At 38.5% G+C, this 26367-nt stretch overlaps 1 protein-coding gene across 3 annotated transcripts in view; it reads right to left on the bottom strand.

The window, feature by feature from the left end:
• The window catches only part of LOC131151480 (UPF0481 protein At3g47200-like), a 68533-nt gene that overhangs the window by 36598 nt on the left and 5568 nt on the right, over positions 1–26367 (bottom strand). The window contains exon 1 of one of the 3 annotated variants that reach the window (XM_058102721.1): positions 20455–20519. The exons of the other annotated variants lie outside the window; for them this stretch is intronic. The gene's annotated coding sequence lies outside the window, so the exon portion shown is untranslated. Of the gene's footprint in view, positions 1–20454; positions 20520–26367 lie in introns of those variants that run through there. 3 annotated transcript variants of the gene reach the window in all.

The following is a 26367-nucleotide window of genomic DNA, read 5'->3' as shown; positions in this document are numbered from 1 at the left end:
TACAAAAAATTGATCCAAAAACTATTCCAATTTAGCCGTAAATCACATCCAAATCTATAAGCTGAGTTAACAAAACCTCAAACATAAACAAAAAACCCAGAAACCTGGTTAATAGAAAACAAAAACCTAGCTAACCAAACCTAAAAACCTAGTCAACTTGACTTGGCCAAGTCAAACTAACCCAATCCAAGTTGAATCAAACCCAACTTAAAACCTCAGTCAACAAACCCAATAACTTGAGTCAACCCAAATTATAAACCCGAGTAAGCCTACCTAAATACCCAGGTCAACATACCCAAATCCTAAATCAACTCAACCTGCTAACCCTGATCAATCAACCTGTCAACTCTGTCAAAAAACCTTTTAACTCAGTTAAATTTACCTGAACAAATGGGTCAACTAACTCTAGTCCTTAACCATAGTCGTAGTCTAACCACTACTCAAACTCTAGTTAGGTCTAACTCAAACCCATGTGTTGTTTATTTGGCCTATGAGAAAAGAAAACGAAGAGAAAGTGAGAGAAAAGAAAGGAAAAGAAGAGAGAAGAAAAGAAGAATAAAAATGAAGGCAGAAAGAGAGGTGAAGAGTCCTACATGAGTGAGCAGGGAAAGCGGTCCTCAGTCAAGGTTTTGGTAACCAGTTAAAGTAGAATGAGGAGAGGATTTGACTACAACTGCGAGGGTACTAGTTGGAGGAGGTCTGTAAACGACAGCCATGGTGGTGAAGAGCTATGGAGAGCCTAGAGCACTCTACTCTTGTTTTAGAGGCACAAGTGCAAAGAATACAAAAATAAAAGTGAGGGAAATGAAATAAAAATAGGGAAAAAAAATAAAAAATAAATTAAAAGCTTTAAAGTATAAAAAAATAATAGTGGGCCATGTGTCACCCATTTGGAGGGTGACACGTGCCGCAATCAGGGTTACGCACAGTTGTCACATGATGTCATGCTGATGTCACTCACACACATCTCATATGACCTTAGAGACCTTCAACCAAAAAATTAAATAAAAAAACAACAAATTATTTAATTATCAAACTAATATTAGTTATTTGTAGTGTGCCATGTGTTACCAATCCGTCGCTAAACATGGCATGATCGAGGCATCATATCTACACTTTATGTGGATGGTTGGATCGCCGCCACGTTGGCAATATATGTGAAGAGGGGTGCATCAATGAGACAATGACATATGGTGTTAAGCAACATTTTTATGTGAAACAGATCCAAATTTTCTTACAATTTGGGAGGAATTTCTCTTAAAGATGTTTTCATTGGGCTATTATTGTCCAAGCTATAGACACCCTAATTTTAACCAAACCTTTCCGAGGAGACCTCATGTCAAACCCTTCCCCACGCTGCTTGTCGACCCCATACATTTTAATGGGCTCCACGCTGCTTGTGGACCCCACACATCTTAATGGGCCCCATGCTGCTTGTGGACCCCCATACTTCTTAATGGGCCCCACACGGCTTGTGGACCACACACTTCTTAATGGGCCCCACGCTCCATGTGGACCCCACATATCTTGAAGGTCCACGCGGCTTATGGGCTTCACATGGCTTGTGGGCCTCACACATCTTCATGGGTACCACATGGATTGGGTCGTGCTTGACATATATTTATAGCCATAGACACCCCAATTTTGACCAGGCCTATCCAAGGAAACCCTGTATGATAAGAAAGACAACTTTGAAAACTAGGAATAGAAGGTTCCAATTGAGTCCTGGTTTATTTCAAAATTAAATATCTTTCACGCTAACTCGGATTCCTACATCCAGTGCACGCTAGTTCGGTTTCCTACAACCCTCACACGGTTTGTAGACTCTGCATGACTTGTGGAACCCACATACCTCCATTGGGCCTCACATGGCTTGGGGGCCGCACATCTTCTGGTAAGCTAGCTTAGATTCGTACATCCGATGCACGTTACCCTATTTAGTACACTAACTCGGATTCCTACATCTAGTGCACGCTAACTCAAGTTCCTATAACCCTCACGCGGCTTGAAGGCCCCACATGGCTTGTGAACCCTACATATCTTCATTGGGCCCTACATGGCTTGGGAACCCCATATCTCTTGGTACGCCAAATCGAATTCCTACCTCAGATGCACATTATCCACCCCTTGGTATGCTAGCTCGGATTCCTACATCTAGTGCACGTTACCTACTTTGGTACGCTAGCTCAGATTCCTACATCCGATGAACATTACCCCCTTTGACGCTAGCTCCGATTCCTACATCCAATGCATGCTAGCTCGGGTTCCTATAACCCTCGCGTGACTTGTAGGCCCCACGTAGCTGGTGGGACCAATATATCTCTCATTAGGCCCCATACCTCCCGGTACACTAGCTCGGATTCCTACAACTGGTGCACATTACCCCCTTTAGTATGCTAGCTCGGATTCCTACATCTGATGCACGTTACCCACTGTGACACTAGCTCGAATTCTTACATCCAGTGCATGTTATCCCCTTTGGTACGCTCACTTGGATTCCTACATCTGATGTACGTTAGTCACTCAAATGCTAGCTCGAATTCCTACACCTGGTGCACGTTGCCCCATTTGGTACGTTAGCTCGGATTCCAACATCTGGCGCACGTTTCCCTCTTTGACACTAGCTCGAGTTCCTACAAACCTCACGTGGCTTATAGCCCCATGTATCTTATGGGACCCACATATCTCCATTAGGCTCCACATGATTTGTGTGCCCCATACATCTCCATTGCGCTCTGCACGACTTCATGGACCCCCGTATATTTATCTATTTATATTATTTATTTATTTATTTATTTATTTATTTATTTATTTATTATTATTATTATTATTATTATTATTATTATTATTATTATTATTATTTATCTAACTTATAAAATTCAAGCATGCTTTGATCCTCACCACATGCACTATCCCCCTCATTATCATTCACCCCATGCTATATTCCCCTGATTATTATTCACTACATGCATTGTTCCTTTTATTATTATTCACCTCATGCATTGTCCCCCTCATTATCACTCACCCGATGTTATATTCCCCTCATTATTATTCACCCTGTGCATTGTCCCCCTCATTATCATTCACCCCATGCTATATTCCCCTCATTATTATTCACCCCATGCATTGTCCCCCTCATTATCATTCACCCCATGCTACATTCCCCACATTATTATTCACTCCATGTTTTGCTTCCCTCATCATTTTTCACCTCATGCTTTGTTCTCCATATAATTATTCCCCTATGTCTTGTTTCCCATGCTTGCCCTAACCTAAGTCTATAAATTGCCTTCTCATTCTAAACACAGAGGAGGAGATTTTTGGGAGATGTTGAAGTCTTGCATTGGTAAGTTCGTTTCTCTTTGATAGCGAACGGTAAGGCTACATTTCATTCTATCGGTAAATCCAGTGGTTGACCAATCATGTTTCCTACTACTGTTGGGTCATCCCATCTGAAGAAAGTACTCCGTAGTGCCTCAATTCAAGGTTCAGGAACCATCCCTGGAAAGACACTATAGGCTGACCCCCTGAAAACTAACCAATAGGAAAAGAAGACCGGAGGAGAGGAAGATGAAAGGTAAAACTAATAGGTTTCTCCCTCTTGAGTTACATTCTAAAATGTGATAGAATAGGTATGAAATTGTGAATGCAAGAATTCAAGTTCAACGTTGGGTTCAACCCTAGTTTTAAAATCTATTTGTTCCTCTGAGAATCATTGGATCCTCTGAATCGCTATGAAACCGATTTAGCCTTCCATTTTATTTTCCAACTTTTTTCAATTTTCACGGATTTTGCCTTAATTCCCTTTTTGTTATTTAATTACGTCAGGAAAAATATTGAAAAATCTTAAAAAGAAAAAATGTCCAAAAATTTATTTGCACTTGAAAAAAAATATCGATAACAAAAAAGTCCAAAAAAGTCCAAGGAAAACTATAAAAAATATTTTTGAGGTCCTAAGATTTATGTCATCATGAAGGAGTCCAAAAACCTCTGAGAATATTATTTTCATACTTAGTAAAATCCTATAGATTTTAAAACCCTAGGAGTGTATTTTTGTAAACTATTTTCTCGATTTTCCATCATGACGATTGCAATGGGAGGCATTGAGCTCTTCGGAATATGGTATGCCCCAATTATGAGAGAATATCTATATAGTATTTATTTTTGTGCATTTTCTTTACACTTTTGATAGGGAGTAATTTTCTAAGGCTTATTAAATTTATTTTGGGATACCTTCCCCTCACATAATCGTACTCTCGATCCCAACTTTGGCAGCGCAGACCGATTTTACCCTTAATTGGGTAGTAATCAAGTTTTCTAAGCACATTCCAAAAGGGTAGTGACAACTCCATTATACCATTTTTCTAAAAATTAAACCTTACATTTTTCATTCGCCTCGTTTCGCTTCGGGACGTCACGACAGCTTGGCGACTCCGCTATGGAAGCTTGAGAGTCAAGCCGATGATTAATTGAGTATTATCCCAAAATTCAAATCTAACAAGCCCTCTTGATTACTCCTTCCCCGTTTTGTACATGTTGTTCATATGTTTATTTGTTTGATGGTACTTCACGAATAATCTTAGTAAGTGAATGAATAAATGCTTGGTTTTGTTGGTGATTACTTTATTGACTGAATAATCATATGATTAATGGTGAATACCTTAATTTAGCATGAAATGATAAGAATGTGGCTACTTGTTTCCATTATTTGTTTGATTAAAGCATGTGTTTATTTATGAATAGTGGATGGATGAATGTGGGGTAGAGGGTGTAGGCTAAAATTGATAAACGTACACACTTTCACAGCTCTATAGCCGGGCTCTCCCTTTTAGGATTAGATAAGAGTGGAATAGCGTCATTCCCTTCGTGGCAGAGCTTGATGGGGCCTACAAACCACTCCGCTCAGTGCAAGCTTCGTCCGTACCTCTGTGAGGGAGGATGGAGTTTTAATCTGGGGACCTTTTATCATTAGGGATTAGAGTTTAACCACACATCATCATCCGAAGTCTCTTGCCTAAGACAGAGCCTCAAAAACCCTGTAAATACTTACCTCGGGGTTGGGACAGGAACCACATCCTTCTCCATATGTTGTAATCCATGTCTATTGTACATATGACTGACAAATGTTTTGTGTACATATGACTGACAAATGTTTTGTGTTGTGTTGTACGTTCTGCATCCATTTAGGCATCCATATCACTTGGCCAATGTTTCAAGAAAAGCCCATTTCATTCATGGAGTAAAATTTTATCTCCCACGAAACCTTGTCATGGGGAAAATGAATTATTCTTGGAATCACTAATGGATAAGGTTTTCCTTGGAACTTTAGCTGAATGATTATTTAGGTTGCATTACATGCATCCATACATAATCCATGCACGAGATTTGTTTGAATTGGTGTATTCCTAAGAAAGGGATGAATTGGATATTTAAAATTTTCTTCGTAGTTCAATTCAAATTCCAGCAGCAATATTACACAAGCCCTGGGTCTTTCTATACGATCATAAACTTAATCAAGAATTGAATGCAAACAATCAAGTGCTCAAATTTAAATTGCAAAAACTAAGAGCAGACATAAGAAATGTTATTGGGGTTCGGCCAATACTGCCTACGTTTCTTCCTTAAGCTCGCAAGTAAGAGGATTCTACTAAGGCTCTCATAACGGGTGGAGCGACACGTATACAACACCTTAACAAGATGGTACACCTAACTTTCCTAACCAGGTCAAAGTCAATCCGAGACTATTCACAGGGCTAGTCTCCCTCTTCCAACCAACCGTCGAGAATACAACAAATAATCAAATAAATTTTTGTGTACAAACAAATGTGCTTCTAATACAAGCATATGTGTACAACAATAAGCTTATAAATACACTCACGTATGATATGAATTAAAGCTCAATGTGAGAATGTGTATTTTTTGTTAAAAAATATTTCTCAATAAAGACAGAGTGTGAAAAATTATTTTCTTACTAACAAGAGTAGGATACCTTCCAAGCAAAGATATTAAAATAAGAATATGCTCAAGGTACTCTTTTCAATATATCAAGAGTTTTCCCAAAAAATAGTTTTTCAAATGAAGCTTAGGGGAACTAGGATTCTTGCTCAAAAATAATTTTGCAATGAAGAATATATGAACCTTTGAAGTCTTGCAATATGTGTGCAAGATTCATAAGCAATAAACAAGTTTTTCTTTGAAGATATTTATCAATGAAAACATATGGAGAAAACTTAGGGTTTACACTCAAGATAATGAATTAAAAAAAAACCGGGGGGGGGGGGGGGGCGATATGAGAGTATAAGCAATATGATTTGTAAAAAATAAAATGTCCAAGAAAAGAATACTCTCTTGGAAATGATTTTTCAAATAAATAACAAAGAGAGGATGAAAAACAAGCTTATGAAGATGAAAATATAATATGAAAATTTGAGAGGATTTTCTAACTAATCATCATGCTAATTTTGAGTTATGAGGAGGTATATATCGACTTTGGGAAATTTATGACTGTTGGGGATATGCTGGGTAATTTGGAAAAAGATTAAATAAGTTTAATTAAAAATAACCTAGTTTAATCTCGGTAAAATTCGAGCAACCCGAGAGGTTTGGTTGACCTTTTTTAAGGTTCGGTCGACTGGATTGCTCAATATGGTCGACCAGGGTGTTTTTGAATTAAGGTATCAGTCGACCATACTTGAGGTGATTTTTGAATCTCGGAGGTTCGGTCGACCGGGATAAGTTTAGTTGACCGAATTTGGATGTTTGGTCGACCAATCCATATTACAACTAGAGGTTCGGTCAACCAGAGCTTTAGGATTTCCCACGTGCCAGTTTGGTCGACAGAAGCATTAGAGTTCATTTTCGAATGATCGACCGAGTAAAGTCAAAATGTTGACTTTATTTCGGTTCGGTTGACCAAGACATTAATACTGCTATGGCTTCGGTCTACCGAAGCTTTGACTTTGGTCAACTTCTTAGTCTGATCGACCAAGGTCGAATGACCATGTGATGTTCGGTCGACCGAGGCAAGTGAAATTCCAATTTTGCCTCTAAGGTCAATTATGGTCCTTGTCAAGTCCCTACGGTCAAAGCTTTTGAATTTAAGCCCAAAAATCTGGCATCAATTGGCCTTGTAAACTTCTTTTCAGCCCTAATCTTTAACCAAACCCGTTAGTTATTTAAGAAATGAGTTTTTGTGTAAAGTGTTGGTCCCTAGGGTCTGTCTATGGTCATTTTGAGTTATTTATTCACATATTGCATGCAATGCATTATTACAAACCAAAATATAAAAACAAATTCAATAAAAATAGAAAGTGTACGTCTTCTTCTGTCTTGCTCTTTAGTTCCATGGAATGTGCCAAATTGATGTGAGCTTTAAATTCCTGTTAGCTTCCATTTTTCGATATCTTATGTTGCTGCTGAAATGAAAACATGCTCACACACTAAATACACACATAAGATGTTGGTGGTTTGTTAGCATCAAAATAGAGATAGGACTAAAAAATTCAGCAAGATTTCATCTCCAATGGGCCAATAATCACGTTCCAACTTCCTATCAGGCCAAATTAAAATCCAAAATTCCAACATTGAGCCCACCTCTTCCCACCCTTACTATACCAAAAGTAAGGCAAAGACTATGGCTGAGCAAGTGGAAGACAAAATTATGGGCCTTGAACAGGGGCAAGAACAATTGAATAACAAAATGAGTAAGATCTTGGACCTACTAACTGGAAAATGGAAAGCGGTGCAGCTACAAGATTATGAGCAGGATTCATACCATGCCCATCCTCTAGGTTCACCCCGGTCCACGGGAAAACATCGACACAAATTTTCATCGTCCTAGGAAACCTTCTTCCAAATAGTGCTTCATTCATTCCTACTGTACCGATGCTAGAAATCCCAGCAGTTGGGATACCCACGATAACAATGGCAGATGTGGAGACAAGCAGAATCGCAACCGAGCGCCGTTGTAATGTTCTTGAAGAATGGTTTAGAGCCATTGAAGGCTTTAATTCATTCGATTCTGTTACTTCGGCGAACCTCTACCTAGTACAGAAAGTGGTTCTACCATCAAAATTTAAGATTCTGGACTTTGAAAACTTTGATGGGACCCAGCGTCCACGAACTCATATCCGGTTGTACTACTAAGCAATGGCAGTCTACTCCGATGATGAAAAACTAATAATGCACTGTTTCTAGAGTAGTCTGACTGGTATGGTAGCCAGGTGGTTTATCCATCAAGATAGAGCGCGGATTCACACATGGGAAGATCTGGCCAATGCTTTTGTAGCTCAATAGTCATGTTATGGAGATGGCGCCAGATCGAATGGCCCTGCTAGATATGGAGAAGAAGCCCACAGAGACCTTTAGGGAGTACGCCTGCAGATGGCAAGACGTAGTTGTTCAAGTAGACCCCTCGATAGGAGACTAAGAAGCTATCACGTTTTTCATGAGTACCCTAAAAGACCCCTACCATAGGCATCTTATGGGAGCAACTCCCCATGATTTCATGGACATCGTGGCAGCTAGAGGAAGAATCAAGGTTGACATCAAGGCAAATCAGGTTAAAAGCAATAGTATCAAGACCGAATCAAACGAGAAATGGACTGGTAGGAAGAAAGACAAGGAAGCACAGATGATTCATGGGCATTGTCATTAGGGAGGTAAGAATCAGTGGCCCAAGAAAAAATTTGTTTTTGGACCTATTGTTAATCAGATGGCACATGCAAGCATGAGGCCTCAAATGGTTCCTCCCGGGCTTATGCCTGCCCAACCGATGGACCGAACACAGGAAAGAGGCACCTAGAGGAATATTAGGAAGATAAACTCTATTCCTATGACTTATTCAGACTTATTTTCTCAATTGAAGGAGCGGAACATGGTTTCAACCATTGCAGGGACTTCTATCTTGCCACCTTTTCCGTATTGGTACGACCCAAATGCCTGATGCGCGTATCATGCCAATGCTACTAGGCACACCATCGAGCGCTGTTGGGTGTTCAAACACACAGTACAAACACTGAAGGATGCATGGTGGTTGCATTTTGATGATAAAAAGTCTAGAATTCAGAGTGATCTTATACCCAATCATGGGGAAGGAAGTGGTGAAGATGCTGTGAGAAGGTCTGGGAGCTAGGGACAAAAGAGTAATATATCAGATGTGGCCTGAATGAATTACCTTTTTGCTACCAGAGCAAAAGTACAAATTGGCAGAATTTTGACTTTCTCGTCCACTTCATATGGTGCTTTTGTCTTCTTAATTTTCATTTTCTTCTCCTTTTTGTAATCCTGTGACAATTATGTCTCATAGAATTTCGTTCCTATCAATGAAATGAAGTTATGCCTTTTCGTATATCATTTGCATCGTGAGTTCAATCGCAATATTTTGTTTGCTCATGTTTCATGTGGGAATAGGAAAAGCAACAATACCAATATTCATGAGCCAGAAAATGATGTTAACTTTTGAAAATTCAAGTCAGGAGAGGAAGGATAAAGAAGATGAAACAATTTTCCTCATCCTATTAATTCACGCGTAAAAAAAAAAAAAGAAGCATGAAATGGTGTTGTTTGTTCCATAAGTTTATAATTACTTATCACTTTCATTTTGATCAAATAACATATGGCCATCCTTGCCTTACCATTTTTCCCACGAGAAGAACCAAACACTGATTTATCATTTGTTACACCATTTGAGCCTAAATGTCAACTCATTTCTTCTAAAAAGTTATTTTCCAAAATTAATCTGGGTTTGGGATTTCAGGACTCTGACAAATTATATGAGAATAAAATTGGCTATCTAAAAAGACGGCAAGCCATTTTTCTACTACTCGGATCAAGAAATGAAAATCTCTTGCAAGCCCCCCTGAGCCTAAAAGAATTTTATTCTTGATTAACCCGTCAAATGATCACACCCCACACTAGGGCATTTTTAAAAAGTTTAGTCCCAATTGAGCTCCCAGTGAACATGATGCTTAAAAACCCTCCATAAAAGGAAAAACAAAAAGGAAGAAAATGCAGAAAAAGAAAAAAAAATAAAGAAAATGAAAAAGGACATTCTTAAGATGTGATCTTTGACCAATGGTTACCTTTGAGAAATTCAACAAATTTGAGCCTTATCATACCTCTTTCTTCATTGATCTTTATCCCTAAGCCAACATTATGGTCCAAATGAAAGTCCTCACCAGATTAGGATGCACTGTTGTCTCGAATGATCCGATCATGAAAAGTTATGTAGGCAGCTTGTCCAAGTGACAAGTCTGGTCAAAAACTTTGCAAATACTTCGCCACAAACTGGGGCAGAAGATATCATTTGGAGGGAAGGGAATTTTGAGCCTTAGTTTCCTTATTTTCCTAAGAACTCGTATCCCAAGGCCTACATTTCATCCCAAGTCCCAAAGTCCATCTCAACATCAAAATAGGGGTAAAGTTTCACTAAACTATCGACAAACAGCTAGAACAAGAAAGCGACATTGGTTTCCTAACAAAACACAGAAGGAGAAATGTTTCCTTCGACAAAAGTGGAGCAATGGATGAAGGATGAAAGCAATGGACGAAGGATGAAAATCAATCATCCAGCCTGATAGACTAACATGACTTTTGAATATTGGTATAAAATCTTCCTTTCAAAATAGCATGAACATAGTAAAACATCTATTTTATGCATATGACCTTTTGACTTTGCAAGTTGATGTCCAAAATGCATGATTACTCATCCACAAAACCCCTTTTGTCCCTCGAAAGCTCCAAAAGATGAGTGGATAGTCAAAGAAGTATCCCGCAAATGCTCACTGATTTACTAGAATCCAATTCGGATATTTGCTTACTCAAGTGGAATTTGAAAATCTGTTCAGGGGTAGTTATAGACGCATGTAACTTGTGAAAATTCCAAGTCGTGCTTAACTATAACTAGTCTCAAAGCCTGCGTATTAGAGCAAACATTGAAAGCTTGGCCAAGAATGTAACTAAGGCAAATGACAGGTCAAGTCTTTACCAAAACCATTCAAGGACCCTCATAATTGTAATTTCAAAATGGCTAAGGATAGAGTTGAGGTTGTTGATTACTGACACATTGGGAGATGAAATTTCATGCATCAACATGCATTTCGTGCATTGCATAGAAAGGAAAGTACACACTGCATATACATCATCTCATGCAACATGCATACATCCTTGCATTCTAGATCACAGTTGGCAACATGCACACATATAACAATAGAGCACCATTCATTCATACTTATCCTATTGAATAGGCTTTTTGAACAATTCTTTGGCATCCTCAATTCAGGAATTCTTGTCTTGAGAATATTTGAAATTGGGACAATTGACCCCCAAACACAGAATGACATGCTTTGAAACTGGGGCAGTCGACCTAGGTACAGAATGATATGCTTTGAAACTCGGGCAGCTAACCCCAGGCATAGAATTACATGCATTTAAACTAGGGCAGCTAACCCCAGGCATAGAATGACCTCCTTTGAAACTGGGGCAGCTAACCCCAGACACAGAATGACATCCTCTGAAACTGAGGCAGCTAATCCCAGACACAAAATGACTACTTTGAGACAAGGGCACAAGTCTTTGAACCCCAAAATATGCCTTTAACATTAAGATGATATTTTCTAGAATTTTCACAATTTACTATGGGACTCAGGTTTACCCTAGTATGAATCATCATTTACTATAGTACTTGGGTTTATCCCAGTACGAGTCATCATTTACTATGGTACTCGAGTTCATTCTGGTACGAGTCATCATTTATTATAGTACTCGGATTCGTCCCGGTGCAAGTCATCATTTGCTATGGTACTCGAGTTTATCATGGTACGAGTCATGATTTGCTATGGTACTCGGGTTTGTCTCAGTATAAGTCATCATTTGCTATGGTACTCGATTTTGTCTCGGTACGAGTCATCATTTTCTATGGTGTTTGGGTTCGTCCCAGTACGAGTCATCATTTGCTATGGTACTTGGGTTCATACCGATACGAGTCGTCATTTACTATGGTACTCGAGTCCATCTCGAGGCCATACATCTGATTGGATTTCCCCGGTGAAGTAGCCATTCTTCAAACACAAGATCTCATACCTAAATACCCAAAAAAATTTTCTTGAGTCATCAAACCCGCCATGGCTCAAATTCCTCTATCCGCAACAAACCGTCATAGAGGCTTGGGTCATTGTACCCCATGGCTCGAATTTCTACATCCGCAGCAAGCCATTTTGAGGAAGTTTTGGCTCAGGTTACTAAACCCACTACAACTCCAATTTCTACACCCCTAGCAAGCCATTTGTAGGAAATTGTGGCTCGACTCAAAGTATCTGCAATAGTCTTGTCCTCATTTAAAAGAAAACCACCAAAATTGTATTAATAACCCTCACTTATGGTGGAGATTACAATAACCAAACTAAAACTCTCCTAAAGTCACCAAAAAAAAAAAAAACATACGCATCCTCACATATACATCATGCACACCTCATAAATTCATACATAACATCATTCATAGTGTTTTTGTCATCCCTTTCAAGTTAAGAAGCGAGAAGTGTGTCCTTTTCCATGCACCATAACTTTAAGCCATTTGTGCTCCCACTAGGAAATCCTCTTGGCTTTTCTCCAAATCATCTATTCAATGCCTAAGATTGCTGGAATAAGTCTCCACCATTCTTTTAAGCTCCTCAACCACATATTTCAACATTTTATTTTCTTGCTTTAAGTCCTTCATTTTTTGTTGTTCTTCTTGATATTTTTGCTACAAGAGAATAACTTCATTTTCGAGGAAGGTCACGATGTGGTTCCGGCCCTACAAACAACAAACTAAGTGAGACATTGAGGCCATTGCTTGGGCACCGAGAGAAAGTTCCTAGGTAGCTACACCGGCATCGAACATCGTGGCCAGTACTATTTCATTCCACAGCATATCACTTTGGAGCTGAGGTGAGAATTGGAAGGAGCCAGGGACACTATGGAACGATGGCACCTCCAGTGCCGCATTCAAGTCAAAAACTTGTTTGGAAGATGAAGCCCCTGCCATGGGAATGATTGAGAGTTCTAAGAAAACTTATTAAAATTTGAAATGTTTAAGGCACAGTTTCCGTAACAGAGGGTGGCCGGAGATGGGTGGCGGTTGCACGTGGAGGTTGTCTGTAGTGTTTTTGTGTGACCGTCGTGAAGGTGGTTGTGTTATCTAAGGAAGGAAGGAGGTGAGAAGAAGTGTGTTAAATAGAACAACAATAAGGTTGCCTAGTTGGGTGTGATTTAAAGTGTAAGAGAGAGAGAGTAAAAGATGTGCGTAGAGGCCCCTAGCAACGGTTAGTGAGGGTGAGCTATGAAGATGATGATGGGACTTAATGTGCATCGAGAAGCCTGAAGGACTATGAGTAAGGGTAAGCTATAGGAGTAGTGAAGGCTTAATGAAGGTCTATATTCACGAGGCTGCGAAAAATATCTAGGGACAGATTTTGAAAGGTGGAGGAATCTTAAGAAAATTTCTACTATCACAATTTCTAAACTTGAGAAACATTTTTATTTAAGAAGAAAATCCAAGAGCATTTATTTCCGGGACCCAACCTTTAAAAAAATAAAATAAAATAAAAATCCAAACGGGACAACCCAACCCGTCAAGACCCAAGGTGGGTCCATTACCACATACCAAGCCCATTTGTTAAACAGATCCTAGTGATTTAACCAGGTCGGGTCAACCCAAGGCTAAACTCGCCCAGTTTGGCACGTGTGAACTTGCCTAAAATCGATTCAAACACACAGATCTGAACAACACGATCCAGCACTCAAAACACAAGTGAGCACGAGGATCTTCATTTTCAAACCAAATCATATGGATCTAAACACATAATCCGACATTCGAATTAAAAACTTCGCAAAAACAAAAATCAAAAAAAGGAAGAGGGGAAGGTTAGACAACACTTGGCTCTCGATCTAGGTTGTGGATCGAATTTTCCCACTGAGACCTTGCACTCAATCATTCCCCGTTTGGGCACCCTCAGATGATCAAATCCCACCTTCCCCATAAACCGCATCCTCATGGAAAGGTCCGGTTAAAGCCCCTCTACTCAGCTTCGCAGTAAACCTAAAGTTGGAGATCCGGCGTCATTTCAAGAAATCTCAGGGCAAAGGTACTTTAGGTGAAGGGCTTGGGTTTCAATCGAAGTGATGAACTGACAAAGAGGGAGATCTATGAGAATCTGAAAGTTTAGGATTCAATTTCTTCTTAGGCTTTCCACTGGGGAAATCATAAGGATAGGATTAGGGTTTCTTATGCGCGAACCCTAAGGTTCAAACCATAAAGAGTACAAAAAAGGAAGAGAGGACGCTACGAGTAAAAGAGAGAGAACGAAAAATGAGAAAAAAAAATGGGTTTAAATATCTCCTACGACAAAACCAAAATATCATGACACATGGCAGCATCTCCTCTGTTTGATAAGGAAATTACATGGTCAAATCTCAGCCATCCGAGTTGTGCTTTCGTGACACAGCCAAGATCTCGCCAGCTCATTAATCCTAGTGAATCAATCCTCCACCGCATGATCTATGTTTTCTAGGGATGGCTTGGATTGAGCCACTTCATGCTGTTCATTTTCCTCAACGCATGAAGAGTATTGTGTGGCCCCCATAACCACTGTTGGATCTATGTTTTTTGGCAATAATAGAGATCATGCCATGTAATGAATCTTAGAGCGCCATACCTCAAATGAACAATTTGTGTTCTTTGGGGATGGTTTGGATTGAACCACGTCACTGATCCACACCTGGCATCTCAGCGTCCACATTCGCTCAATCTCGCATGGCTTTTTGAGAGCCATCTGATCACCCCCTCGTGGTAGTGGACACGATAATACCATGTGTCCATCCATGTCACATTTTACCCACCACTCAACTACTTAGACATTGCACGCCCTCCTACACATTGTCATATGCCATGCGGTCTCTTGTGAGCCGTTCGATCTATGTTTCTCCACAACTTACAAGATCATGCCATGTCTTTGATCCGAGTCACCCTCTATCTCCCCGTTTTCTGGTTGACACGTGACTTTACTCACAAGACGACATGTGGCCAGTTGTAGGGCCTGGCTAAAATAGGTATTTTTTATCTTTATAAGTCTGGTGCTACAGATAACATAGGAGAGTTCCTATTGTTACATCAAAGAAATAAGGCCTACAAAGAGGGGTAGCAGTAGACACCCTAATTTTAACCTGGCCTATACGAGGAGACCTCATGTCAAACCCTCCCCCACGATTCCAGTCAACCCCACATATCTTAATGGGCCCCACACTACTTGTGGACCCCGCACATCATAATGGGCCCCACTCTCCTTGTGGACCCACACATTTTGTAGACCCATGGGACTTATGGGCCCCACACGGCTTGTGGGCTTTCACACATATTCGTGGGTCCTACACAGATCGAGTCGTGCTTGAAATATATTTGTAGCCGTAGGCACCCCAATTTTGACCAGGTCTGCTTGAGGAGACCCCATGTGATAAGAGGGACGAATTTGTAAATTGGGAGTAGAATCTTCTAATTGAGTCCTGATTTATTTCGAAATTGAGTCCCTTTAACACTAGCTCGAGTTCCAATAACCCTTACGTGGCTTATAAGCCCCACATGGCTTATAGGCCCCACATATCTCCATTGGACCCAACATGGCTTGGGCGCCCGACATCTTTTGGTACACTAGCTCAGATTCCTACATCTAGTGCACGTTACCCTCTTTGGTACGCTAGCTCGGATTCCTACATCCGGTACATGCTACCCTCTTTGACACTAACTTGGGTTCCTACATACCTCACACGGCTTGTAGGCCCTACATAGCTTGTGGGACCCATATATCTCCATTGGGCTCCACATGACTTGTGGGCCCCACACATCTCCATTGGGCTCTGCATGGCTTCATGGACCCCTGTGTATTTATTTTATCATTATTATTAATATTATTATTATTTATCTAACTGATAAGATGCAAGCATACTTTGTTCCTCACCACATGCATTGTCCCACTCATTATCATTCACCACATGCTATATTCCCCTCAATATTATACACCACATGCATTGTTCCCTTCATTATTATTCACCCCATGCATTGTCCCCTCATTATCATTCACCCTATGCTATATTCTCCTCATTATTATTCACCACATGCATTGGTCCCCTCATTATCATTCACCCAATGCTATATTTCCCTCATTATTATTCGCCTCATGCATTGTCCCCCTCATTATCATTCACCCCATGCTATATTCCCCTCATTATTATTTACCCCATGTTTTGTTTCCCTCATCATTTTTCAACCTATGCTTTGCTCCCCTCATAATTATTTCCCTATGTCTTGTTTCCCATGCTTGCCCTAAGTTAAGTCTATAAATTGTCTTCTCATTCTAAGCACAAAGGAGGAGATTTTGGGAGATATTGATGTCTTGCATTTGTAAGTTTGTTTCTCTTTGTGAGTGAACGATAAGGCTACGTTTCATTCTATCGAGAAATCTAGTGGTCGACCAATCCTTTTTCCTACTACTGCTGGATCATCCCATCTGAAGAAAGTACTCCGTAGTACCTCAATTCAAGGTTCATTAACCATCCCCAGAAAGACACTATAGGTTGACCCCTTGAAAACTAACCAATGGGAAAAGAAGACCGGAGGAGAGGAAGACAAGAGGTAAAACTAATAAGTTTCTCCTTCCCGAGTTACATTCTAAAATGTGATAGAATAGGTATGAATTTGTGAATGTAGGAATTCAAGCTCAACGTTGGATTCAATCTTGGATTTAAAACTCGTTTACTCCTCTGAGAATCATTGAATCCTCTGAAAAGGTATGAAACCGGTTTACTCTTCCATTTTATTTTCCTTTTTTTTTTTTTCATTTTTCATGGATTTTGCCTTAATTCCATTTTTGTTATTTAATTACTTTGGGAAAAATATTTAAAAATCACAAAAATAAAAAATGTCCAAAAATGTCTTTGCACTTGAAAAAAAAAATCAATCAAAAAAAATCCAGAAAAGTCTAAGGAAAACTATAAAAAATATTTTTGAGGTCCCAAGATTTATGTCGTCTTGAAGGAGTTCGAAAACCTTTCGGAATATTATTTTCATACTTACAAAAATCCTACAGATTTTAAAACTCCGGGAGTGTATTTTTGTAAACTATTTTCTTGATTTTCTATCTCGATGATTGCAATGGGAGGCATTGAGTTCTTCGGAGTATGGTATGCCCCGATTATGAGAGAATATCTATATAGTATATGTTTTTGTACAATTTCTTTACACTTTTGATAGGGAGTAATTTTATAAAGCTTATTAAATATATTTTGGGATAATTTTCGATTAATTAGGTACCATTCCTAAGAACGAACGCGTAGGGGGTGCCAATAGCTTCCCCTCATGTAACCGTACTCCCGATCCCGATTTTGGCAACAAAAACCAATTCTACCATTAATTGGGTAGTAATCAAGTTTTCTAACCACACTCCAAAAGGTTAGTAGCGACTCCATTACACCATTTTTTCAAAAATTATACCTTACATTTTTCATTCGCCTCGTTCCGCTTCGGGATGTCGTGACACAAGCTTCAGTTTTAGACATATGTTTAGTTTCCTGCTTTTTCTTTAGATATCTAGTTATAAGCATCCTAATCATATGTTTGACACATTAGAATCAAATGATATTATTAAGACAGAATCAAATTGAACTTATGACTTGATTTATTCCATTCTTACCATATTTAGTTTTATAAATGAAACATGAATGATTAAAAAAAATTAATAAATAAAATAACATTAATATAAAAGGAGAGGGCTGTCATCTTTTTCACTTTACCCGCAACTTATGGTTTCTATTATTTAGGAAGTATTCTAAAGAAGAAGAAAGAGTGAATTTGGTCTTGGGCTTGGAGCCTAACGTTTACTCTAGGAATTTTCTTTAGACTAAAATATTCAAACTAATTTATGAGTTAAAAGAGTTTGCTTTTTTTTTTTTTTTTTAGTTTGAAACTTTCAAGAAGATAATGAAGTAAGAAGCTAGCCTAGGAACTGACTAGAAATAAAAAAATTACAGTAATCAACCCCCAAATCCGAAAAAACAATCAAGAACTCCTCCTAGTCCAATGAAAACAATTTTTTATAAATTCAATTCCATTGGAACAAATTAGACATGCAACTATGTGACACTATTGATGAGGTAGAGCACTTATCCTTGAAAATTCTTCCATTCCTCTCTTTTTCAGATCTCTCAACAGATGGCCGTCGAAATAGCTAATCAAAAAGTTTTTAGGAAGTCTTTTGAGTCTGGAAAAGTTCCAGGCTTGAAACACTAATGTCAGATCTTTAGAGGAATAAAATGCTTGGAGGATCTACAACAATGGCAGAAGCAAAGCAAGCAGCATCGGAGAGGAAAAAAGAAAAGAAGTTAAAAGAGTTTAATTGAATATTTCAACTACTTAAATAAATCAACCCAGTAAGATTGTGAAACATATGATAACTCGAATCATCAATATCCCATGCACGCAATAAGTTTGGTGCCCTCCTAAATAATTAACATGGACTAATTATAAATGGCAAATAATCAATGTGCAAGCAAGCAGTAAAATTAGACCAAAAAATTGAACTAACACATACAGAACAATATAGAGCCTAGAAAAGGAAGAAGATTGCTACGATCATAGAACTGGAAATTAGAATATATAACAAGTACAGAACTCAACAGTATAGCTAAAAAAGATTGCTAGAATTAATCAAGTACTCACAATGTATTGGTGCCTCCTCGCAAGCAAAAGTAAATTAAGGCCGGAAAGTTGGAGATGGGTAGATTATTATTTGTTTTAGTGTAAAAAATCAGATGTCTTAGATTAACATCTCCCATTTTGGATTGCCAATTATTGATGATTAGTAAAAAAGGAAAGAAAAATAATTCTTCTTGGCTATCTTATTTACTCATTTTATTAAATATCAAGCCATCACTTTATTTTATTATTTAAACAAATTAAAATAAGTGAAAAAATATTTTCTTTCTAAAGTTTAGCTCAAGAGTACCATTGTGAATATGAAAGGTAGGTTTTCAGATCTCTTTAATTTGAGATTTGGAAGTCCTAATGCCCCAAAACACCCATTTTAAGAATTGATGCAGCACTTACCCAATGAGTGAGTGAGTGTGTGTGTGTGTGTGTGTGTGTGTGTGTGTGTGTGTGTGTGTGTGTGTGTATTCTCTTAAAATAATAAAAGGAATTTGAAGAAAAAGGATAAAAAAGATAGCCCTAAATTGAACTTGTATCATAAGGCAGTCGATTGTCTATATAGGGCTATCAACTGGCTTGTGTTGAATTTTCTTCTTTTCATTTTAGTAAAACTTTGAACTCTTTCATCCCTTCCCCTATTTGAAAATTCTTTCATGGAATTCATGTAGATCAAGGTGAAAACCTCATGGGAATTATTTTACTTCATACCTCATTAAATCCTAAAAAAAAAAAAGATTCACGAAGGGTTGAAGATGACTGCACTGGGTCTAAGAAACCAAACCAAAGTTACATATTGGTAACGTGCACTGGATGCAAGAATCTAAACTAGCGCACCAGAAGGGGTATGACTCTTATCGGGTGTAGGATCCCGAAAAGCTAGATGCATTGTTGAATTGAAGATGGCTACTTGGGTGTAGGCTCCCAAAAGCCTCTGGAAGATGATTACTTTTAGAAAATCGCACAATCTTTAGAGAAAAGGTAAATTTATTAGAAAAGAAGAAGGAAACAAAAACCTTGAAACTTAAAAGAAGAGAACAAAACAAGAAGTTGGTCTAGAAACCAATTAGAAATAAGAAAAATTACAATAATCAACCCCTAAAATCCGAAAAATTTTAACAATCAAGAACTCCTCCTAGTCCAATGAACACAAATTTCTATCGGTTCAGCACCATTGGAACAAATTAAACATACAACTATAAGAGCACTTATCCTTAAAAATTCTCCCAACAAATGGCCATCAAAATGGCTAATCTAAAAGTTCTTAGAACCTTTGAGTCTACAAAAGTTCCAAACTTGAAACACTGATGTCAAATCTCTAGGGGAAGAAAATGCAATCTACAACAATGGTGGAAGTCAAGTAAGCGAAATCACCGAGGAAAAAAGAAAAGTTAAAAGAGTTGAATTGATTATTTCAACTACTTAAATAAGTCACCGATTAAGATTATGAAACATATGATAACTCGAATCATCAATATCCCATGCACGCAGTGAGCTTGGTGCTCCCCGGAATACTTCACATGGACTAATTAATTGCAAAAAGCAATGTGCAGGCAAATAGTAAACCCAGACCAAAAAATTGAACTAACATATACTGAAAAAAATACAGCAAAGAAACAAAAAAAAAAAAAACTGCTAGAATTAGAGAACTGGAAATTAGAATATATGGCAAATACTGAACTCAACAATATAGCTAAAAAAGATTGCTAGAATTAATCACGTACCCAAAAATTTATGTATAATATATTGGTGTCTCTCTGCGGGCAGAAGTAATTGAAGGCCGGGAAGCAAGGTCGGGAAGTTGGAGACGGGTAGATGATGATTTGGTTTAGAGGATGCCGGGGGAGCTGCTCTATATACTGCATCTGCGCTTTATGACTGGTGGTTGGTTGATATCCATCAACCATCAAGGGATACCTTCTTTTGTGAAGGGTACTATTGGATATTGAATGGTATGTTGATGAGGTAAGCATTTTTACCAATGCCTTAATTTTTTAGAAGCTCCTCCATTTGACAAGGAAACTACATGGTCAAATTTGAGCCATCCAAGTTGTGCTTTTGTGACATGGCCAAGATCTCGCCAGCTCATTAATTCGAGTGAATCAATCCTCAATCGCATGATCATATCTATGTTTCCTGGGGACGGCTTGGATTGAGCAACTTCACGGATCCGCACTAGCATACACTCACCCATCAGGCCACTGACATGTGGCTCATTTTCCTCCACGCACGAAGAGTGTTGCATGGCCCCCCTAACCACTATTGGATCTATGTTTTCTGGAAATAGTAAAGATCATGCCATGCAATGAATCTTATCATGCCATACCTTAAATGAATGATTTGTGTTCTTTGGGTACGGTTTGGATTGAGCCACGTCACCAATCCACACCTGGCATCTCCGCGTCCACATTCGCTCAATCTCGCATGGCTTTCTGAGAGCCATCTGATCACCCCCTCGTGGTAGTGGACACGATAATACCATGTGTCCATCCATGTCACATTTGACCCACCACTCAACTACTCAGACATTGCACGCCCTCTTACATATTGTCATATGCCATGCGGTCTCTTGTGAGCCGTTCGATCAATGTTTCTCCACAACATACAAGATCATGCCACGTCTTTGATCTCAGTCACCCTCTATCTCCCCGTTTTCTGGTTGACACATGACCTTACTCAAAAGACGACACGTGGCCAGTTGTAGGGCCTGGCTAAAATAGGTATTTTTTATCTTTATAGGCTTGTTGTTACAGATAACATAGGAGAGTTCCTACTGTTACCTTAAAGCAATAAGGCCTATAAAGAGGGACAGCTATAGACACCCAAATTTTAACCTGGCCTTTCTGAGGAGACCTCATGTCAAACCCTCCTCCACGCTGCCGGTCAACCCCACACATCTTAATGGGCCCCATGCTGCTTGTAAACCTTACACATCATAATAGGCCCCACTCTCCTTGTGGACCCACACATCCTGTAGACCCACGTGACTTATGGGCATTATACGGCTTGTGGGCCTCACACATATTCATGGGTCTTACATGGATCGAGTCATGCTTGACATATATTTGTAGCTATAGACACCCTAATTTTGACCAAGCCTGTCTGAGGAGACCCCATGTGATAAGAGAGGTGACTTAGTAAATTGGGAGTAGCATGTTCAAATTGAGTTCTGATTTATTTCGAAATTGAGTCCCTTTGACACTAGCTCGGGTTTCAATAACCCTCACACAGCTTATAGGCCCCAACATGGCTTATGGGCCCCCCATATCTCCATTGGGCCCCACATGGCTTAGGCACCTGACATCTTTTGGTATACTAGCTCAGATTCCTACATCTGGTGCACATTACCCTCTTTGGTACGTTGACTCGGATTTCAACATCTTGCGCACGCTAACTAGGGTTCCTATAACCCTCACGCGGCTTGTAAGCCCCACATCTTTGGGTACGCTAGCTCGGATTCCTACCTCCGATGCATATTACCCCCCTTTGGTATGCTAGCTCGGATTCCTACATCCAGTGCACATTACCCCCTTTGGTACGCTAGTTTGAATTCCTACATCCGTTGTATGTTACCCCTATTGAAGCTAACTCAGATTCCTACATCCAGTGCACGCTAGCTCAGGTTCCTATAACCCTCACGCGACTTGTAGACCCCATGTAGCTTATGGAACCCACATATCTCTTGTGGGCCGCACATATCTCCATTGGGCCCTGCATGAATTATGGGCCCCACATCTCCTAGTATGCTAGCATGAATTCTTACATCTAGTTTCTGTTACCCCCTTTGGTACACTAGCTCGGATTCCTAACTTCGATGCACGTTACCTCCTCTAACACGAGCTCGGATTTCTATATCTTGTGCACGTTACCCCATTTTGATATGCTAGCTCAGATTCCTACATCTGATACATGTTACCCACTCTAGAGCTAGTTCGAATTCCTAGATCTGGTGCACGTTGCCCCATTTGATACGCTAGCTCGAATTCCAACATCTGGTGCACGTTACCCTCTTTGACACTAGCTCGGGTTTCTACAAACCTCACGCATCTTGTAGGCCCTACGTAGCTTGTGGGACCCATATATCTCCATTGGGCTCCACATGGGTTGTGGGCCCAACACATCTCCATTTGGCTCTTCACGGCTTCATGGACCCCTGTATATTTATTTTATCATTATTATTATTATTATTATTATTATTATTATTATTATTATTATTATTATTATTATTATTATTATTATTTATCTAACTTATAAAATGCAAACGTGCTTTGTTCCTCACCACATGCATTGTCCCCTTCATTATCATTCACCGTATGCTATATTCCCCTCAATATCATACACCACATGTATTGTTCCCTTCATTATTATTCACCCCATGCATTGTCCCTCTTATTATCATTCACCACATGCTATATTCTCCTCATTATTATTCACCGCATGCATTGGTCCCCACATTATCATTCACCCAATGCTATATTTCCCTCATTATTATTCGCCCCATGCATTGTCCCCCTCATTATAATTCACCCTATGCTATATTCCCCTCATTATTATTTACCCCATGTTTTGTTTTCCTTATCATTTTTCACCCTATGTTTTGTTCCCCTCATAATTATTCACCTATGTCATGTTTCCCATGCTTGCCCTAAGTTAAGTCTATAAATAGTCTTCTCATTCTAAGCACAAAGGAGGAGATTTTGGGAGATATTGATGTCTTGCATTAGTAAGTTTGTTTCTCTTTGTCAGTGAACGATAAGGCTACGTTTCATTCTATTGGGAAATCCAGTGGTCAACCAATCCTTTTTCCTACTACTATCGGATCATCTCATATGAAGAAAGTACTCCATAGTGCCTTAATTCAAGGTTCATGAACCAACCCCGAAAAGACACTATAGGCTGACCCCCTGAAAACTAACCAATGGGAAAAGAAGATCGGAGTAGAGGAAGACGGGAGGTAAAACTAATAAGTTTCTCCCTCCCGAGTTACATTCTAAAATGTGATAGAATAGGTATGAAATTGTGAATGTAGGAATTCAAGCTCAATGTTGGATTCAATCGTGGATTTAAAACTCGTTTACTCCTCTGAGAATCATTGGATCCTCTGAACAGGTATGAAACCGGTTTAGCCTTCCATTTTATTTTTCATCTTTTTTCAATTTTCATGAATTTTGCCTTAATTCCATTTTTGTCATTTAATTACTTTGGGAAAAATATTGAAAAGTCACAAAAATAAAAATAAAAAAAAATGTCCAAAAATGTCTTTGCACTTGAAAAAAAAAAATCAATCAAAAAAAAGTCTAGAAAAGTTTAAGGAAAACTATAAAAAATATTTTTGAGATCCCGAGATTTATGTCGTCCTGAAGGAGTTTGAAAACCTTTCGGAATATTATTTTCATACGTACAAAAATCTTACAGATTTTAAAACTCTGGGAGTGTATTTTTTGTAAACTATTTTCTCGATTTTCTATCTCGATGATTGCAATGGGAGGCATTGAGTTCTTCGGAGTATGGTGTGCCCCAGTTCAGAGAGAATATCTATATAGTATTTTTTTTTTTTTTTTTGGTACATTTTCTTTACACTTTTGACAGGGAGTAAATTTCTAAAGCTTATAAAAATTTATTTTGAGATAATTTTAGATTAATTAGGTACCGTTCGTACGAACGAACGCGTAGGGGGTGCTAATAGCTTCCCCTCGCGTAACCGTACTCCTGATCCCGACTTTGGCACCGCAAACCAATTCTACCCTTAATTTGGTAGTAATCAAGTTTTCTAACCACACTCCAAAAGATTAGTAGTGACTCTATTACACCATTTTTCTGAAAATTAAACCTTACATTTTTCGTTCGCCTCGTTCCGCTTCGGGACGTCGTGACACAACCTTCAGTTTTAGACATACGTTTAGTTTCTTGTTTTTCCTTTAGATATCTAGTTATAAGCATCCTAATTATATGTAAACGTACTTGATTTATTCCATTCTTAAAATATTTAATTCTATAAATGAAACATGAATGATTAAAATAATAATAATAAATAACATGACATTATTATAAAAGGAGAGGGCTGTCATCTTTTTCACTTTACCCGCAACTTATGTTTTTTATTATTTAGGAAGCATTCTAAAGAAGAAGAACGAGTAAATTTGGGCTTGGGCTTGGAGCCTAACCTTTACCCTAAATATGTTCTTTAGACTAAAATATTCAAACTAATTTCTGAGTTAAAAGAGTTTTTTTTTTTTTTTTTTTTTTTTTTTTTGAAACTTTCAAGAAGTTAATGAAGTAAGAAGCTAGCCTAGGAACTGACTAGAAATAACAAAATTACAGTAATTAACCCCCAAATCCTAAAGAACAATCAAGAACTCCTCCTAGTCCAATGAATACAAATTTTTATAAATTTGATTCCATTGGAATAAATTAGACATGCAACTATATGACACTGATGATGAGGTAGAGCACTTATCCTTGAAAATTCTCCCATTCCTCTCTTTTTCAGATCTCTCAACAGATGGTTGTCGAAATAGCTAATCTAAAAGTTTTTAGGACCTCTTTTGAGTCTGGAAAAGTTCCTGGCTTGAAACACTAATGTCTGATCTTTAGAGGAAGAAAATGCTTGGAGGGTCTACAACAATGGTCGAAGTGAAGCAAGCAGCATGGCAGAGGAAAAAATAAAGTTAAAAGAGTTGAATTGAATATTTCAACTACTTAAATAAGTCAACCATTAAGATTGTGAAACATATGATAACTCGAATCATCAATATCCCATGCACGCAGCAAGCTTGGTGCCCTCCTAAATAATTAACGTGGAGTAATAAATTGCAAATAATCAATGTGCAAGCAAACAATAAATTTAGACCAAAAAATTGAACTAACACATACAGAACAATATAGAGCCTAGAAAAAGAAGAAGATTGCTACAATTATAGAACTAGAAATTAGAATATACAAGTAGTACAGAACTCAACAGTATAGCTAAAAAAGATTGCTAGAATTAATCACATACTCACAATGTATTGGTGTCTCTTCGCGAGCAGAAGTAAATTAAGGTCGGAAAGTTGGAGATGGGTAGATGATTATTTGTTTTAGCATAAAAAATTAGATGTCTTAGATTACCATCTCCCATTTTGGATTGCCAATTATTGATGATTAGTAAAAAATCAAAGAAAAATAATTCTTCTTGGCTATCTTATTTACTCATTTTATTAAATATAAAGTCATCACTTTATTTTATTCTTTAAAAAAATTAAAATAAGTGAAAAAACCTTTCCTTTCTAAAGTTCAGCTCAAGAGTACCATTCTGAACATGAAAGGTAGGTTTTCAGATCTCTTTAATTTGAGATTTGGAAGTCCTAATACCCCAAAACACCCATTTTAAGAATTGATGCAGCACTTACCCAATGAGTGTGTGTGTGTGTGTGTGTGTGTGTGTGTGTGTGTGTGTGTGTGTGTCTTCCCTTAAAATAACAAAAAGAATTTGAAGAAAAAGGATAAAAAATAGCCCTAAATTGAACTTGTATCATAAGGCGGTCAATTGTCTATATAGGGCTATCAACTGGCCTGTGTTGAATTTTCCTCCTTTCATTTTTGTAAAACTTTGAACTCTTTCATCCCTTTCCCTATTTGAAAAGTCTTTCATGGAATTC

This window comes from Malania oleifera, chromosome 3, assembly GCF_029873635.1.
Source record: "Malania oleifera isolate guangnan ecotype guangnan chromosome 3, ASM2987363v1, whole genome shotgun sequence".
Classification (NCBI taxonomy): domain Eukaryota; kingdom Viridiplantae; phylum Streptophyta; class Magnoliopsida; order Santalales; family Ximeniaceae; genus Malania; species Malania oleifera.
The sequence above is the reverse complement of the archived record's forward strand: the minus strand, read 5'-3'. Positions and strand labels throughout refer to the sequence as shown.